Here is a 17776-nt window from a genome sequence, read left to right as displayed (position 1 = left end):
CTGTTAACATGTTTATCTCTGCTATAAATTTCAGCACTTTAACATCAGAGTCTGCGAGGGCTGACTCACTTTTGAAGCCAGCATCACATGCAATTAATAAGAACGCCCTAACACCCTCCGTCTATTTTAATAAAACCATTACCTGAAAACGCTTTAAATATAATAGTTTTCACCAGACTAGCATGCTTTAACTAGCAAGCTTGCCAAGGAGAGGATGTCATCCATGAGTTTTCTACTGGCGATGTTTGGATAGCAGATTCAGTCTCAGTCTGAGAACTAGTCTTAATTCTAAAAGTCTTTGTTTCAAGTTTACAATGGGAAAAATTGTTTTCAGGAGTCTGAGTGTAACAGAAGCATTTTGCTAACACACCTATCAGGACATTGTGTGCATGTAGCCTTAAGGTCTGAGCTGCTGAAAGGTCTCACATTCCCTCTGTAATTTTAGACAAACACAGTAATATAAAGTGTCAAAACTTGTAAAAGACAACACCGAGTATGCTAAAGTATCACAGCAATAAGCACTGGAACAATCTGCTGAGGACCATTGGATGTTTTTCCGCTTGTTTGGCAGGGGAAAGGTTGGGAAATTTACAAAAACACAAATCTCGGTGATTTAGAGCTGCAATTTAGATCAGATCTGAGTCCTGAATGGTTGCTTCGTCCTTCGGGCGAATCAAAACAGCTCTGCCAAGGGAATGAGGTAATTCCACTTGTTTCCAATTCAGTTCACTTGTTTCAAGAATTTTCTGGCAGCAAGTGTAAGGATCTTAATAGAAGAGGAAAACAAAGGCAGATTGCTACATGTAATTAAAGAGCCGAAATGTGTGTAAACTGGCACGTGATTGAAAGTAAGTCATGACACAAGTGGCACAACATTGGAGTGACCTCACCCCCATTCAGAGATTTCCCCCTTCGTGTAGAACAAATGGGACTTTAAGACCCTTAATTATGTTAAATGACTGGTTGACGGTTATCTTTAGCGACACAGGAGGCAGAATGACAGGCAGCAAATGAGAGAGATGGGAGATGACGGCATCTCTGTGGTATCTGGCTGGGGAAAGTTGGAGCGATGACATCACACTGTCAAACACACACACACACAACACAAATCCACAACGGAGAAAAAGCATGAGGTCAAGGTGTTGTGTTACACTGATGAAGAGCAAGGGAAGACGAGGATAGGAAATGAGAGTTAGGGGAGAGAGAGAAACAACGTGAGGGATAGCCGGCGAGAGAGAGAGAGAGAGAGAGAGAGAGAGAGAGAGAGAGAGAGAGAGAGCGAGAGAGAGATGTGCTCTGGCTGCTAAAGAAAGAACAAAACAATAAAACATGAGAAAGAAGAAAGATGAGGGAAAATAGGTCAGCATTAAGTCAGTGTTGAGGGACTGGGTGGAACCAGATGGGAAACACATGCTGTGAAGCACACATAGAATGAGTGTGGGTGGAGCCTAATGATGATGACCTATTGACACCAGATACATGAATGACACCCTTCCTCTTTACTTCCTCTCCTCCTGTCATTCGCTCTTGAAAAAATATCCATCTGAACTTTATCACTATCAAGCCTGTGGAATTCTGGGTATCTTAGTCCCTCAAGAATTTTGCAGCAAGCCCCTTTAATCAGTGCTGTAACTTCACAAGAATGCTGCATTCAAGTCACATGGGAGAGGGGGTAAATAAGAGCTACCTGTAAGAAAACAGTGATTGCCTAACTTTCAACCTGAGAATAAGATAAGGAAAGACTTCCCAGCCTATTTTCAAATTCTAAATTGCAATGCTATTAAAATAATACCATAAAAACACATATTCCAACCAGAAATACTACTCAAATACATCTATATAACTGCTCTGAACTATAAATTGTAAAGAAAACACATAGTTTTAAGTCACGTGACTGGAGCTGAGGCCTGTCTGGAAGAAGTCACTGTTCAGAGCTGCTGGACACTTGTTACAAAGTGACAGTGTCAAAGTGCTTAGGTATTGAAAACAAAGCACTTGTATGAATGTGTGTGTGACTGAGTTGTAGTGAATAACAGTTACGTTCAATTTTTGTTTTTGTTTCAAGCTACGAATGTTTAAAACATAAACCAAAGGTAAAAATAAAATCAAACTGCACGTTGTGGTCACTGAATGGCACATGCTGCAGCAATTTCAATTACTAACATCAGCAAAATTCCTGCCAAAGCTTAATTTTAGCAATGTTGGAAAACCCTTTCCTTTGTTACTGCTGTCTAGATGATCACATACGAAAATAAAGAGCGTAATATATTTCAATCTGGAGTTGTAGATTGTTTTACTGTTTGGGGTTTGCAGGGTAAAAGGGCCAGGGGCTGCTGTGAAGAAGGACAAATCGGTATGATTTAGTGCTGATGTTTGCACTGCAGGTTAAAAGAAACGTTTTCACGTGCAGGGCTCTCTTTGTAACAGGTGTGAACTAAGTAAATGGCTACTTACTGCACCTGGTTGAAAAATTATTCAACACTAGAAAAATAAACCCATGAGTAGAGGAAAGCTCATCCTTTCCTGAGCTTTCCTGTAATGATGTGATGTCACCTAAAACTCTACCTATCATGTCATTCCATGTTACGTTAGTGGATAACAGAAACATTACATGACTTAGGACTCAGATCTTAAATTATTTCTATTATTAATTTAGACTGTTTATGTCAGTGTTGAATACCCAAAGGTAAAGAGATAACACTTCTATTTCCCCAGTTTATTACCGTCATATCAATAAACTACACAGTTAAAATTTTCAGCCTACTGGCTACAATAACTAGTATTAATTGTCAGTAATAGTTCATATGGCTGAAACCTGCTTATTTTTCAGTTCATTAAACATTGAAATGACATGATTTGGTTTACTATCATTAAAAATGTTTTATGAATTGAAACTTGAGAAACTCGAGCTGCTGTTCTGGTCTCAGAGGTGAACTAACAAAGAAGAGGCCACAATAATAAACACTCTATTACAGTTAGAGAAATCTAAATGGCTATGTCGGCTGGTGTGGTCTAGCTTAAAGCCACATTAAAAATAAATTAAAAATGTCAATGCATTTACCAAATATCTGGAAAACTGTTTACATGACCTTAACATATAACCCTATTTCGTAAAGAGGGTACTCTGTGGAGATCTGATCAGGTCATTTCTGGATGTGCCAAAGACAAAACATCTGTAGAAAAGTTTTGCACGTCACAGTCAAAAGAAATTAACTCACACCTGCTATTGAATGCACACCTTGTGGAATTCAGGTGTCCTGTCAGTGTTGTTGCTCACACATGGGAATGTGTGCACGGTTTGTCTTTGTGGAGAGCTACTGGGCGTATACATCTTTGCATGTTTGTTTTCCTAATCTTTGCATGTTGTTACCAGTCTGTGTAAGTGTTTCTGGGTGAGGATGAAACAGCATGACACCTACGTTTTATTGTCTTTCAGAGCCGCTGAAGCGTGAATACCTGATTGTCTCCATCGTGCAGAGAAGCCAGCCCTCGACAACTGCGGCCGTCACACTGCGGTGACGGTGCCAACGTGTGTGTACGCGCATTAAACAATAAACACTCTCACACACCCACATAGGTAGTATGTAAAGATGGGCACACATCGCAATTAAGGTACAGTTCATTCACAGCCTGTGCAGTTAGTACTTTTTATAATAATATAATGTATTAGCATAAAATACCCAACCTTTGCAAGGGACTGCTGGGTTTACATGTCAAAGCCCACAGCTTTTCACATTGATGACATATTGGTGCAAGATCCAAGAAATGAAACATATTACAGTACAAACTCCTGACCAACACTGAAACCAGTCTCACTAACAGTATGCACCAACTGTTCTTCATCCAGGTGGTGTTAACAGTAAAATAGGCAAAGAGTAAATTTATTGCTGCTCCTTGATTATTTTAAACTGCCTGCATCTTTTCTAGCCTAGCTGACCATTCAAAGTATTACCACAAGCAGATTAACAGAAGCATTAGTTTCAGTTAGTTTTCATTTTAGCTTACGTTAAGGTTCACATGGACATTAATTACAACTTAACCTGAAATATACACTTTACCCTGCATGACTTGGCAGGGTGACGTTTTGTCGTAGCTCACATAGCAGTGAAGAAAACAACAATAGCCCTACTGATTTATGCTCACATGGCAATGACAGGGCTGACACTACTAATGTATAAATACATTTACTCCTTTTTAGCAAGAAAGCAAAGTAAATCGATCTTACTGACAGCTCAGTTTGTACAGAGACACCTGATTTCCGTCAAAGACAGAAAGAGCACCGTTCTACTTGAAAAACCCTTCTCCTCACATATAAAGGCTTGAACAACCAGCCTTATCTTAAAGACCTCACAGTGCTGCATCACTCCATTAGAGCTCTTTGCTTTCAGACTGCAGGATTACTTGTGGTTTCTAGAGTATTTGTTGGAGGCAGAGCCTTCAGCTTTCAGGCCCCTCTTCTGTGGAACCAGCTTCGAGTTTGGATTTTCTACTTTTAATTAGGCATAAAACTTTCTTTTTGATGAAGCTTATAGTCAGGGATGGATCCTGAACCGTCTTTTAGTTACACTGTAAAAGACCTAGGTTTTGTTTATACACCACTCTACATTTAATCATTTGTTGTTATTAATCTCTCGCTTGCCTTTTGTCTTGACCTGGTGCTCTGACCTGAGCCTGGATCTCCCGGATGTTTTTTTGTACTTTATATACAAAAAATTGAATTGAAATAGAAGAAAGTACCAAATGAAGCAAAAATTAAAAATTAAACAAGCTTAAGTGTCCTCAGGTGATAGACAGTGATTTTTAAACTGCATTTTGAGCCTGCTCGAATACAAATCATATAAATATCACATCCTAATTTCGTAGTTTATCATATTTTCTTTCATGTGTAATGACGTAGATTAGGATTCAGAAGTGGAAAACTGTACTTGTGTAAAACTTGAGTAATTGTGATTTTTGTGATGCAAACATCAGATTTCCAATCAGCTTTCCCATTTTTTCCTGTCACCACACATCACAGCGAGCTATCGCCTGCTACATCACAAATCTGGATCCTTGTAGACATGTTTCCTACAGCTTAAACATGTTATCAGGTACCATAAAATAACACATTAATTCAAGTTCCGTCTGATTCTGCCGAATCACAAACTCATTAAAGTGCTTCAAGCGCTCTCTGCCACTGCTGTGATCCCTGCATCATCACATGTGAAGCTTTCCGTGTGGTATTTGCATGGGAATAATTTGGGATTTTCCACACGTGCCACTGATGTGGTCCCTCTGTAAACACACTGAAAGAACTAAGCAACAACCACTAATCATATCTGGTCGGAGAGACGTTGCCAGCTGCTTCCCTTGTCAGGTGTCGTCAAGGCCATTTGTACGTCATCACATGTATGCTCACCCCAGAGAACCTCTTTTAAATCTTCCACAAACATTTTGCATGTGGCAGGATTTTTTATTAAAGCATGACATTTTTCCCCTCATTTAAGGAAACCTAAGCTGTTCCTTCATTCAATTTTATTACAAACACATGAACTGCACAAAACAAAAAAAACAAAAAAAAACTGCTAAAAAAAACCAGCCGGTCCAGTTCTGCAGGATCCAAATACCTCCACAGGTGTGACCAGTCGTGATCATACCAAACATCATGCACATTTAGACAGAATAACAGACGTCTCCTCTGTAAGCTTTAAGTCAAACAGCTGACTCGAGGTTTACTTCAAATGAGTCAGTGGTGGATTCTGGGAAAGGGTTTGGTAAGGATGACCATGACTGATGGGAAATACATGTACACACACCCAACACACATACACACACACAGTCCCAGATTGTTATGTATTTTATTGCTTTGGCAACATAGTAGTGACAGCCGTGCCAATGATGGATGTTTGAATTTAACTGAACAGAGGGGGAGGAGAGGGGGAGAGACACACACACAGAAAGATTAAACAAAAAGTGAAACACAAACAGAATTATATTCAAAAAAATAACCAAAGGTACTGAATACTCAGAGACCTGTTTTTTTTTTTTTTATAGTTTCCCATTTCAAAATACAACCACACGAACTGGGCAACAGTGGAGAAGAGGAAACAGATGCAGCTTTCTTTTCAGACCCTGTCACATGTGTTCTTCTATACCCACGAGGACTCTCAGTGACATGCCCAAGCTTCACCGTCTGACCTCTAACCCTTAACCTTAAAACCAAATCAGGGTTTTAAATGAAGATGAAAGAAGTGCAAGAGCACATGCTCACATTGTTGCATGCAAACGAGAATAAATATCTTCTAGATTTACAAAATTATCCATTACCTCATGGAAAAAATGAAACACTTAAAAACTTAATTTTCTGCTGATGTGCAAACCCAAAGCTTAAGTGATTTTAGTGGCACTAAGCTATTATCATTACACGTTAACACAGAAACCAAACCAGCCTCTAGGCCCGCACCCAGTGCTGTGTTTCTGGGTCAGCTGCAAAATTATCAATTCCCTCTAAACCCTGGACCAGTCCCCAGTTGGTCAAAAGAAAACTCAAAGATGTATTTCTAACACATGTAGTTATTAGCAGCTTTTTCTGATCTTGAAGTTCTGATCGTTTTTAGAAAGTTCTGACCTGCAATGATAATCGCTCCTCGTGGAAACCACTTCAGTGTCGCCAGCATCCAGTTACATATCCAGCAACTTCTTCTTATCACAAATTTCTGGATTTCAGAAAACTCCCTCATCACCGCAGAATAAGGAAGTGGCTCAATGACATCATTTCTGATTGACCAATGACTGAAATGGTGCGATGTCATGTCTACTTTGCTGTAAACCAGCTGATTTTCATGAAATGTGGCTGTGCTGCTTGACTAGTTACACATTTTTATTCACCACATATGTGCCACCACCATTACTGTACCTTTCTGTTGTATGCTGATACAGTTTAATAGCGTACAACAAGGCTGCTGTACAGTACTGACCCTCGCCCATTATTCATCCTGTGCTACTGCGCGCTCAGCAAAATGCTGAAGGTTACAGCTGACTCAAGAAGGTGCTATAGTGGGAAATAGTCAAATTAAAGCATCCCACAGTTGTCTGCAGTGCACTCCGAGACTCAGTCTCTTGAGTCTCACTCAAAAAGGCACAAATATTTTATTTTTATTTTGTGCAATATAACAAATACGTGTGAAACAAAAGATTACCAAGTAATTACCCTGTACTGGTAACTGTAGCAGTGTACAATATTACAAGTACAATATTTTTCTTTGTATTAGAAGATGGTAGATATTAAAGTACATGGATTTTGTAAGCCAGCATGCCTGGAAAGTCTTGCATGGAAACAGAAAAATGGGCTGGAGCTTTAAAAATAATTCTCAGATAAGACTGGACTGTCCTTTAAAGCCCACAACAGGCTAAGCAGTCAAATCAAGGAACAATGAGCCATAGTCAGCCGAAAAGGGTGAGAAAGGTGCAGTCTGAAAAGCTTTAAAACAGACAATTAGTGGCATCTTTGAAAGGAAAACGTTCCCTTCTTCCCAGAGACACATATGTAGATGGAAATATAGACACAATGTTATACAACCACAGCCAAGTGAAATAAAACAACGTGTTTAGGACAGATAAAAATTGATTAATCAGATCTCGAGATAATGCAAAACTACTTTTGTAAATTTGTCCAACAATAAAAATATTCATCCCAGGACCACTTTAAATACTTTCCACCGCTGGTATCTGTGATAGGTGTTTGGAGATGTGCCGACAGTGATCATGACAAAGAGGATGACTCAGGTCTCCGAGGCCTAGGTCCTCATCAATAGTAGGAAGTAACTCGAACCCTATGGCCTCAAAAATCTTTCCAAGTAACACATGAGACACTATTTATATTTTTCCAAAGAAGTCGTTTTTATTTTTCTCACAAATATATGGAGTTTGGTTTAGAATTACTCTTCATGAGACCTCAAAGGAATAATCAGTCAATCAATCATCATTTTAATATACTGCCCTGCACGTTTTTTCCCCTCGTCATTCTGGCTTGGCCAGAGTACATTTATAACCCTGCAGGGTTCCCAAGCAGGATCTAATTATCTAATTACGTCCGTTTTGACCTCGAGAGTGGCACGCATCTCCTCTGTCCTTGAAGTCACCATGCCCAGTCTCTCAATTTGGCATTTAACCAGCTGATATTTACATCCCTTAAAAGGCCTGGACCTTTCAAGGAAACAGGACGCATTGCTTGTTTTCCTTGCTCTCTGTAAACTCCTCTTTAGGGCTACTCAGCATGTTCGGCTGAGTAGCCTTAAACATTGTTGTCATCACTGTCAAGTTTGCTCAGATCTTAATTGACAGCAGATGCTCGCTTGTTCTAAATCTACAACAATCTGCTGCTTTTTACGAGTTAATATTTTCAATACTCACAGCTAGTTTAAAGTTACTATCCCAGATGTCTGCCACCTGTTTGCTTCGCGTGCATTTCCCCTCTCTGTCCGCATGCAAACATGTATTTCCATTTAGGTCGTTGCTGTGCATGGGGGCTGCGAAAACAAACTGGATTTATTCTGAAGTTGATATCAGCGCAGCGGGATGCCTGACTTGCCGTCTCTGGAGGTTGTCGGGGCAACTGCATCCTCACTCCCTGTCAATAAACCGAGCGTGGGTGAATTTACCCCTGAATTATTCTGCTGTTTAGTTCTATCTAAATACTGCGGTGACCCGTAATTTGAGCCAGTTCAAATTGTTTGTCATTGCCGTTTATTTTGCACTCTGGACCTCAAATTTGCAACAAAACTGCACCAAACAAACTCTCGCCTCACATTTTGCTGGTGAATCACTGTCTGTTGCGTCATTTGATCTCTTGTTTCTGTATGTTTGGATTATTGTGAGCGAGTACTGTGTTGATGAAAGCCATATTTCCCACTGGGGAGAGTAAAAAAAAAAATCCTCGAAGCCTCGACCCCGAACACCTCTTTTTGCTTTTGTTACAGTGCAAGCATTACCCAACTGGGGCAAAACAGCTGCAACAATATCAGAGCAGAGACAGAAAAGCGGGGAGGGAGTAAGGAGATAGAGGGACGGAGAGGGAGAGAAAGAGGAGGTCAGCGAGGTTCTATTTTTATCTTTCCAGAGTTGGGTCTCAGCTTGAATGGACGTAAAGAAGAATTGTGTTGAAAGGCGCGTGCATGCAAATTGTTTCATAACCTTGGCACGCAGCAGGCTGCTGAAAGCCTCTGAGTTTGTGTGTGTTTGTGTTTGAATTATCAGAAAACACTTCATCACATCTTCGCTGTGACATAACTATGGCACATCTTCTCATTGCAACATTTTCTGTGGTGCTGATTTGTTTTGTTTTTCATGGTGTCTGTTCATGTCTTGGCTTGTTAATCTTGTGCTGGCAAAGTTTAGAATGCTGTCTGTGTGCATGTGTGTGTGCGTGTGCGTGTGCGTGTATGTGTGTGTTAGCATGTTGGGGCAGGTAACGTATTATTTTACACCTTTCTAAAATACTTTCTCTGTCTGCCAACCGCAGTGTCTGTGTCAAACCAAAATCATTTCAGCTACTTCGGGTGATGGTAATTTGGCTCCCTGGAATGTGTGTGTGTGTGTGTGTGTTTTATATTTGACTTCTAGTTCCATTTCTGTTTGTGGTCACATTGTAATCCTGCCCTCTCCTGCAGCTCTAATGGTTCACATTAAAAGAATTTTCCTTTTTTCACACGCTCATAAAAACATCAGAAACACTAGAAAACAAGTGCAACCAGGTCAGGAGGGTACAAAACCTGAGAAAGCTAACGCTACATTATGATCCATAAAGACATTCAAAGGTTATCAATAAGATAAGAGAAATAACGTGTAATCAGAAAGAAAATAAAGTGTAACAATCAGAAATAAAGTTTGAAAAGAAGACAAAAAATACTATAAATACCATAGAAACCAGTGTAACCAGGGCAACAAGAGCACAGAAACTTGAATAACTCGTTTTGCAATATTAACTGTAAAAACATGCTAATATTTTCACAGAGATCCATCAACAAGTTCAGCACCACCCTGCATTGCTGTTTAACTGAAGAATCACGGATCCCAAACTAATCGGCGCATCGGCATCATGTCCACACAAGACGCAGGACGCTGGATCGTGAAGCAGTCAGACAGGATGTAACCACCTCCGCTGCACTCTGAAACACAGTATTTCCAGTGGCGGTGGTAGTCTGCTGCTGCGTCAAACACAGCCTGCAGCTTCAGAGATCTCATGTAAATTCTATTGAAAGTTGAAAGTTGATCGCTCTGTGACGAATGTTCGCTTGGCCAATAGAAACAAGGCAACTAGCCATCAACAGGCAGAGAAGGCAAACAGGAAGCTGATCTGAACTGACTGAATACAATTCTGCATTTTCACTGAGACCACAGGAAAGCAGAACTGTATCTATTAGTGTGTCGCAGCTTGGAAACCCAGGGTTGTAATCACAACATTTTAAGGCTTGCGGTTAGTTCTCACTGGCCAACTTATAGATTTGCAAGTACTCCATGCTCAAGCCAGAGATGAGCCAGTCAGTATGAGATTCACAACAGTGTTGAGCTTCTACACTTGTGGTTGGATTTTTCAACACAGCAGTAAAACAATGATCTTAACTCTTCCCCCCCTAAAGATGACATTTAACGACCTCACCAGTACCCTCAGTGACGAGATCTGACACCTCAGCATATATAGGTTGTGCAATTTTCCAAGAGTAGTGTTAGTAAAATGTATAGGCAGAGATCAACTTCTCTAACAATTCTGAAATATGAAAGAAACTGCTGAGTTCAGAAAAGAGAAACAAGGGTTAGCCCTAGTAGGCCTCCAAAGGGAAAGGGTTACATTTACAGATGAGGCATCCAAAGAGGAGGCTGATTGCCCACACAGCTTCTACTTAAGTTAGCTCCACGTGAAGGTCAAACCTCTGCATAAGCTGTAACAACAACTCAAAGCTCCAATATTCAGTCCCTTTCAGTCTTCTGGAGAATGACATGCGATTGGAAATGTTCTCAAAATAAGATCCTAAGTTTGAATTGTATGTATTTCTCTTCTAATTCGGGGAGATTTGAGGCTGAATGCAAACCTGAAAGTTCATCAGTTGTTCAGAAACTATTCATATTTTTTTTCCCTGTACAATTCAGTGTCACGTTGCTCCAAAACATATGGTCATGGTTGGGTGAGGAATAGTTATCACCAACAATTACCTAGACCTCAGAGGGTTAAGCAGTCATCGTCACTTCAAATGCCAAAATAACAAAATAATGTTTTACAATGGAAAGTCTTTGCAATGTCCCTCCAGTCTGACTGTATACAGGTGTTTACAGTGAAACTGAAAATTCTTTCCTCAAAGAAATTTCCTTTAAAGCGGATTTATGTTCTTTCTAAATGCAGCATTAAATGTTAAACATGCTGCGTGGAAAATCCAAAGGTTAGAGACACAAACCTGAATTACCCTGACTATTCAAATGTGTTTGCGTACGAACGGTTTGATAAGTGGATGGAAACAAAGCCTTTAAGGAACATTTTTGGCCCAAACACACTGCTCTGATTCACACCGGTGTTTATTAAAGGAAAAACTCATCATCGCATCTACAAAGCCCACATTATGCAACACAAACCGCACAGTCCACTGTCCAGAAAAAAAACCTTGGAACGTCTAAAAGGCCGTCATGAAATCAGGATGAGATGCCGGCACGGCTTACCTTTCGGTCTGCGCTCTGTCAGACTGGTTTTAATGGTAGTCCCGACAGAAAGTGTCCTTATGTGGCCATCCTGTGAGAAAACACACATGACAGCGATCATTAGTGTGAGATCATTCATAAAACAAACAAACAAACAAAAATAGCTGTGACAAGATAACAATATTTTTCCATGATGCATGGAACATGTTAGCCATGAAAATGTGTAATAAGTTTCAGTTATCAAATGCTGTACAAACATCCTGTAGCATCAGCAAAGAGCCCAAAAGGTCTGTCTGCCTTTTTTGCATTTCCAGGTGTGAAATCAAGGCTCTCTATACTGCTCATGGCTGCTGTGCCGTTTTGAAGTTTGTCTTTTTATAGAGTTTATTCTTGTAGATTCAATTAGAGGCTGCTGTGTGTGTGTGTGTGTGTGTGGGGGGGGGGGTGTCTGTGTATATTTCTGAGAGAGTCCAGTCACAGGAGTAACAGGAAATAAACAGGATGCGGTGGAGGAAGTGGTCACAGGAGGTGCGAAGAAAAGAAATCCTAACCCTTTTTAGTGTTGTAAACCCAGACAACAGGAAGACACACTAGAAAATAGAAGAGAGGAAGAAAAAATAGTGTTGGATGGACAGAGAGAGAAAGAGAGCCATGAAAGTCGGGGTGAGAGAGAGATTAAAAGTAATAAGGTGACAAGATAAGATGGGATGAGAGAGAGAAAGAAAAAAATGGAGAAAGGCAGAGGAGCTGGAGAACAAAGGAGGAGGAGAGGAGACAGGCGGGGAGAAACCTTAGAAAAAGAGGAAGAGTGGAGAGAAAGACAACAGTGAAAAAAAGAAATGTGGAGTGGGATAAGAAGGTGAAACAAAAGGAAAGAGGTTGAGAAGATGAGGGGGAGAACAAGATTGAAAGAAAACTACCAAAAATAATAAGAAGAGTAAGGACAACAACGACAGAGATGGAGGATGGGCGGGGTTAGGCAAACAGAGTGAAAGAAAGAGCTGCACAGAGAGAGAGCACGAGAAAGGAGGAGAGGAAGAGCTGAAGAAGGAGAACGGGAGGAGGTGAAAGAGGTTGCTGCACAAACATGGAGGAGACAGGTGGCAAAGGGAGGGCCAGACAGAGGAAGCAAGAGAGAATACTGAGGGGAGACGGGAGGATGGTGTAAAGACAGACGGGGCAGTGGGGGAGAAAGAAAAAGAGGGAGAAAGAGAAGAAAGAGGAGGGGACAGGCAGAGGAAAATAGAGATGTGTAAACAAGAAAGAAACAAGGGTGTAGAGGAAAGAAAAGAAGGGAGACGAGAGAAAGAATGAGACATGGTAATAGGGGTAGTGGGGAGCAGGAAGTAGCGAACAGAAAGAGGAGGAAGGAGTGAGTAATAAGGGGGAAGAGAGGAGAGAAAGAAACCTCTCAGACAGGAAAGTTCCTTCTATTCATCTGATTTGTCGTCTCGGTGCCACATGGTTTCAAATATGGCTGAGAACGGAAACACACGCGCGCGCGCACGCAAACACACACCACATATACTATTTACACACAAACAAGAGCGGAAAAGACCAAAAGAAATCCAAACACATACCAACAACGTAATAGATGGAAAACAACAAAACACATACACTGAGAGAAAAGTGTACAGTCATATGTGTCACTCACACGCACACACACACACACACACACACACTGTGTTTGGAGATCAGATTTTTCCAAGTCGTCCTCTTGCTCCAGTCTGCCAGGAGCGAGGCAGGGAAAAAATTACGACGACGTTTTTTCTGTTTCATGTCTGTCAAAACACACGTGCAAACACACACCGCACACACATGGCGAGGCTGACTCGTGTGTTTCCATCTGTGTGCATGCATCGAGGAAAACAAAGTCAACCAGCTGCGCCGGGTCGAGTCTCTTTTATTGGACAATTCCTAACAAGATGATCACACTTAATCTACAAAGCAGCCTCTCTGCATGTTTTAGCCATAATCCTGTTAGGCTGAGTCCAGTGAATGATTCCATGAGAGCCTAACATGAAACCGATCAGCTCCACTTATTGATTGTAAAACCATGCCTACTGCTACACCTGATGAGGAAATTCATTATGCTTCCAGACTCACAAAAATGCCAGAAAATAATATTTAAACCAGCTGCATCACTTCTAGAAATAATCATTTTGTGCCATTTTGCCCCCCAAAATATTATTACAACTGGTTAATCTGCATTTAATGATCTTGCCTGATCAGTCGTATTCTGTTTAATTTCTCAAATCATAGCAATTGATAACATAGATTTTATTCTCAATAAATGACAAACTAACATTCAAATAAGTGTCAATTAGTTTATCATTAATCAGCTATAAATGGGTTAAAAATAGATAAAGTTAAGCAGATTTTAAGCACCTTATCACATAAACACAGATGTATAAACAGGGTGAAGGAGGGGTGATATAAATTCCGTAGTCTTAATCAGGTTAACCTCATTAGTATGACTATAAACACACTTACGGGAGGCAAATGAAGCTGATGCAAGTTGTGTGACACTATAGGCTTTAAAGGGAAAGCCCATGAATTATTTCTCTAGAGTCAGCAAGAAAAATATAGTTCAAGTAGCACGCAAGATTTAATTTTTAAGTGATACAAAAACACAATGAAGCAAGCAAGGATTTGAAATGCGTTTGCCATATTTCTCAAATTTTTACAAAGATATGTATTTCTGAGACCTTACAAACCCAACAAATGTTCTTCAACAAACAAAGAGCCTCTTTTCTTAAGTGTGAAAGGTGGTCAGTGGGCATAGCGTTTAACACACATTAGCCATACAAAGGAGAACATTGGATTTGTTGAGGGGTTGCGTTTAGTTGTGGACTGACACCCAACTGGTTTCATGAACTTGATTGGAATGGCCATTGGATCAAAACAGTGACGCCAGTGCAGAAATGCCTTGCACACTCCATGTTCTCTAACAGCCAGCAGGGGGCGAGTTATTAGAAAAGCAAGTCAAAATAGTTTCACTCTACTTCTCACTCAATATACGAACTCGGTAAACACCTTCCTGGGGTGTTTATGGCCTTGGTTGCTAGCTTTAAGTGTTGTTTTCTACAACCCGATGGTCATTTTGTACATTTTGGTCCCATTCAGCTTAAAACTGATGATAAACTGGGTATGCTTACCACTCTATCATCTGTGGTGTAATCTGTCTCTCAGTCACAACCTCTTGTCTTGTTTCAAAACTAAGAGGTCAATGGTTGAATTGCTCGACTAAGGGATCAAAAAAGTACTTCACATACCAGCGAGTGATGTTAACTATCTTTTTTGGATAGAGTCCATGGATGCGCTGGTTCACATTTGAGGCAGTGGGATGTGGAAATCATAATACAAACATTGTGTGTGTGTGTGTGTTTACATTGTAATTAAGGATTATGTCACCCCGCACAACACTGTGACTCATTTCCTATTCATCAACTAACTTACAATGTGAAATTCTTCAAAAAAACAATCATATTTTTAAAGGGACGGTCCAAAATGATTCTTGTTCTAAGGAAAGCCCGAAATACATGTTTCTTTAAAAATGTAATTAGTCATAGCCTTTAATAAGAACTCACGGAGAGAAATGCCAACACCAAAGCTGCTTTGGGACAGATGTCTATTTCAAGGTCATCTCAATAAGAGTTACCTAGAAAGAAGCTCTTCCCTCACTACTGGTAGGTTTTTCCAGGAATACAAGGAGTGTGAACTAAAAACAATGCAGTTTAAGGTGAACAAACTTCTCTTTTTCGGTCATCCAAATACATTTTTTGTATTCCACAAACGAGATCATACTCAAATTGTTTCAATATTTTACTTGCAGTACTGCTCGTTGAGTGTGGAAAGAATGAGGAAAGACTGGGAAAGGAAAAAATTCAGGAGAGAGCGCGAGAGAGGGGATGACATGAAACAAGGTCACAAGTTGGATTTAAATCCACAACATCTGGAATACATGACTGGAGGGTGGGAAACTACCACCAGCCACCAGCCAAACTCTGGCAACTTGTGCCTGTGTCTGGTAGGCTTGGCTTCTGAACCAGCCAGTTTTGGCAGGTAACCAACTCTCATCTGGAGTTTGATTCTGCTCTAAGTAGCACATTCAGCTGCCAAAATGAGGAAAGAAGCAAGTGAATTTTGGAATCTTTTAACCGCCTTAGGCTGGCAGATAAAGATCTTCAGCTTTCTTCCCATCATTCCCGATAGTCTGCTCAGTATGCTGCCCAATAAAACCAAGTTGATGTAAAAAAACAATCTATAAAGCCATGTGACTTTGTGAAAGCAAGAGATTAAATCCAGCTAATCACATCCTTCTCATTCAGCTTCTTTTCCTACCTTCCTTCCAAACTGGAAGATGGAAAGATCAAGGTGGAGAGGGCAAGGAGAAAAAAAGAGATGTGGAATATTCCTTTGTTGATTTTCCACTGAGTGCAGAATGGGAAGTTATAGGCCTGTGGGCTAGGAACAGTTTGGATTCTATTCTCATCTCTTCCCCATTCTCTTTATTCCTCTTCTCTGATATTATTCTAGTCTTTCCAGACGTGTCCTACTTTTATTATATTAATGTGACAAAACACCCATAAAAAACACCCACTAATCAATCCATCTCCCACAAATAAGGAATCTGAAACAGCCTGGCAGCAATAAGAAATTCATTAAGTTTGCTTCAAAACAAGTGTCCAGTCAGCTGGCTAAATGCCTTCTACATATCATTCAGTTTTTCGTATAATAATTAGAAGCTGTTAGAAACAACAACGAAAAGTTTGAATTTTTGTTTTTCCAGCCTATCAACCAATTAGCTCTTGGCCTCTCGTGTCTGCTTAAGCTGTCCCGTCTGACTATTTCACCAGATATTTTTATTTTCTGTTTTGTTTTTTTAAATTGTGCAAGTCGGCCACAGCTTCTCTCACTCGGTCAGAGTATTAATTAGCAGTAACATAAGATTATCTTAAAGTTGCTACATTGTTGGTAGTTGTATCCACTTTTCATATCAATGACACCACAAGTGATTTTGAAGTTAGATTTTTGGCACCAAGTAAACCAAACCACTGAACAGGTAACCAGGCCTCTGGTTTGATTTTCCCCATTAGTGACGTTATGGGACTTGAAGCACTCATTTTGCTGACTTTGGAATTCCAGGTGGATAAATGTGGAAACAATCGTGTTATGCATACACGTGATGCTAATAGTGGTAGATACGCATTGGTATTCTACTTAGACTGATCCAATAACATTGATGATATTTTTTTACGTTAAATTGGAAATAATATTTTATTTTATAGAGATTTTTTCCGCACACAGTTTTTTTCTATTCTGCTCCTATAGGGGCAGCACAGTGTTTTGGTAGTTAGCCTTACTGCAACTAGTCCTTGGTTTGAATTTGAGCCAGAGCCCTTCTGTGTTGAGTTTGCATGTGTCTCCTGGCAACTACTGTCACTGTGCCCTTGACCCGGGCATGAGCTTACAGCTGCAGACGCTGCATGATAGCTGCCCACTGCTCCCAACCTTTAGGATAGGTTAAATGCAATAAATCTCCTTACAGTGATCCCTTAAGCGATCACTGTAAGGAGATTTATTCCATAAACTTAAATATTCACATTCAATTTGATCTTTTAGAAGGTGTTACGTGTCTATCATAGCTTGTATTAACCTAGAGAACACATGTATTTTATGTACACTCAGACAAGGAGCCACTAATAAGATAAATACCTACTTGCCCAGCCAAAAACAGTCTAATCCTTCCAATTTAAACCGACTGAGCAGAAAAGCAAAGTTTCCGGAAAAATGTCTAAACATCTTAGCAAAGCAACAATTTTTTGGTTTCTAATTCCCACCAGATTAAGAACATGAAGTTTTGACCATCAAATTTTCCAATCAAGTATCCACAAATTCTGTACGAGCCCCTTTGAACCTGAATACTGATGTACTGTATGGCGCTGTATTTTAGGATTTTATGGTGGTCCTGCAGTACACAGAGAAGTATAGAGAGAAGCAAAATAACACTTTTTATTCCACTCTTAAGCTGCTCATTATAAAGGCAGACACTGCACACACACACACACACACACACACACACACACACACACACACACACACACACACA

General features: G+C 40.2%; 1 protein-coding gene across 5 annotated transcripts in view; it reads right to left on the bottom strand.

Moving 5' to 3' along the window:
- Positions 1-17776, bottom strand: part of hivep2a (HIVEP zinc finger 2a) — a 120130-nt gene that overhangs the window by 51690 nt on the left and 50664 nt on the right. For 4 of the 5 annotated variants that reach the window (XM_005732705.2, XM_005732706.2, XM_005732707.2 and 1 more), the window contains one exon: positions 11686-11755. The gene's annotated coding sequence lies outside the window, so the exon portion shown is untranslated. Of the gene's footprint in view, positions 1-6607; positions 6653-11685; positions 11756-17776 lie in introns of those variants that run through there. The other variant, XM_005732709.2, reaches the window with a different exon arrangement.

Source organism: Pundamilia nyererei, unplaced genomic scaffold, assembly GCF_000239375.1.
Source record: "Pundamilia nyererei isolate P.nyererei 1_Seehausen unplaced genomic scaffold, PunNye1.0 scaffold00048, whole genome shotgun sequence".
In the NCBI taxonomy this organism is placed as follows: domain Eukaryota; kingdom Metazoa; phylum Chordata; class Actinopteri; order Cichliformes; family Cichlidae; genus Pundamilia; species Pundamilia nyererei.
Note: the sequence above shows the minus strand (reverse complement) of the source record. Positions and strands in the feature narration are given on the sequence as shown.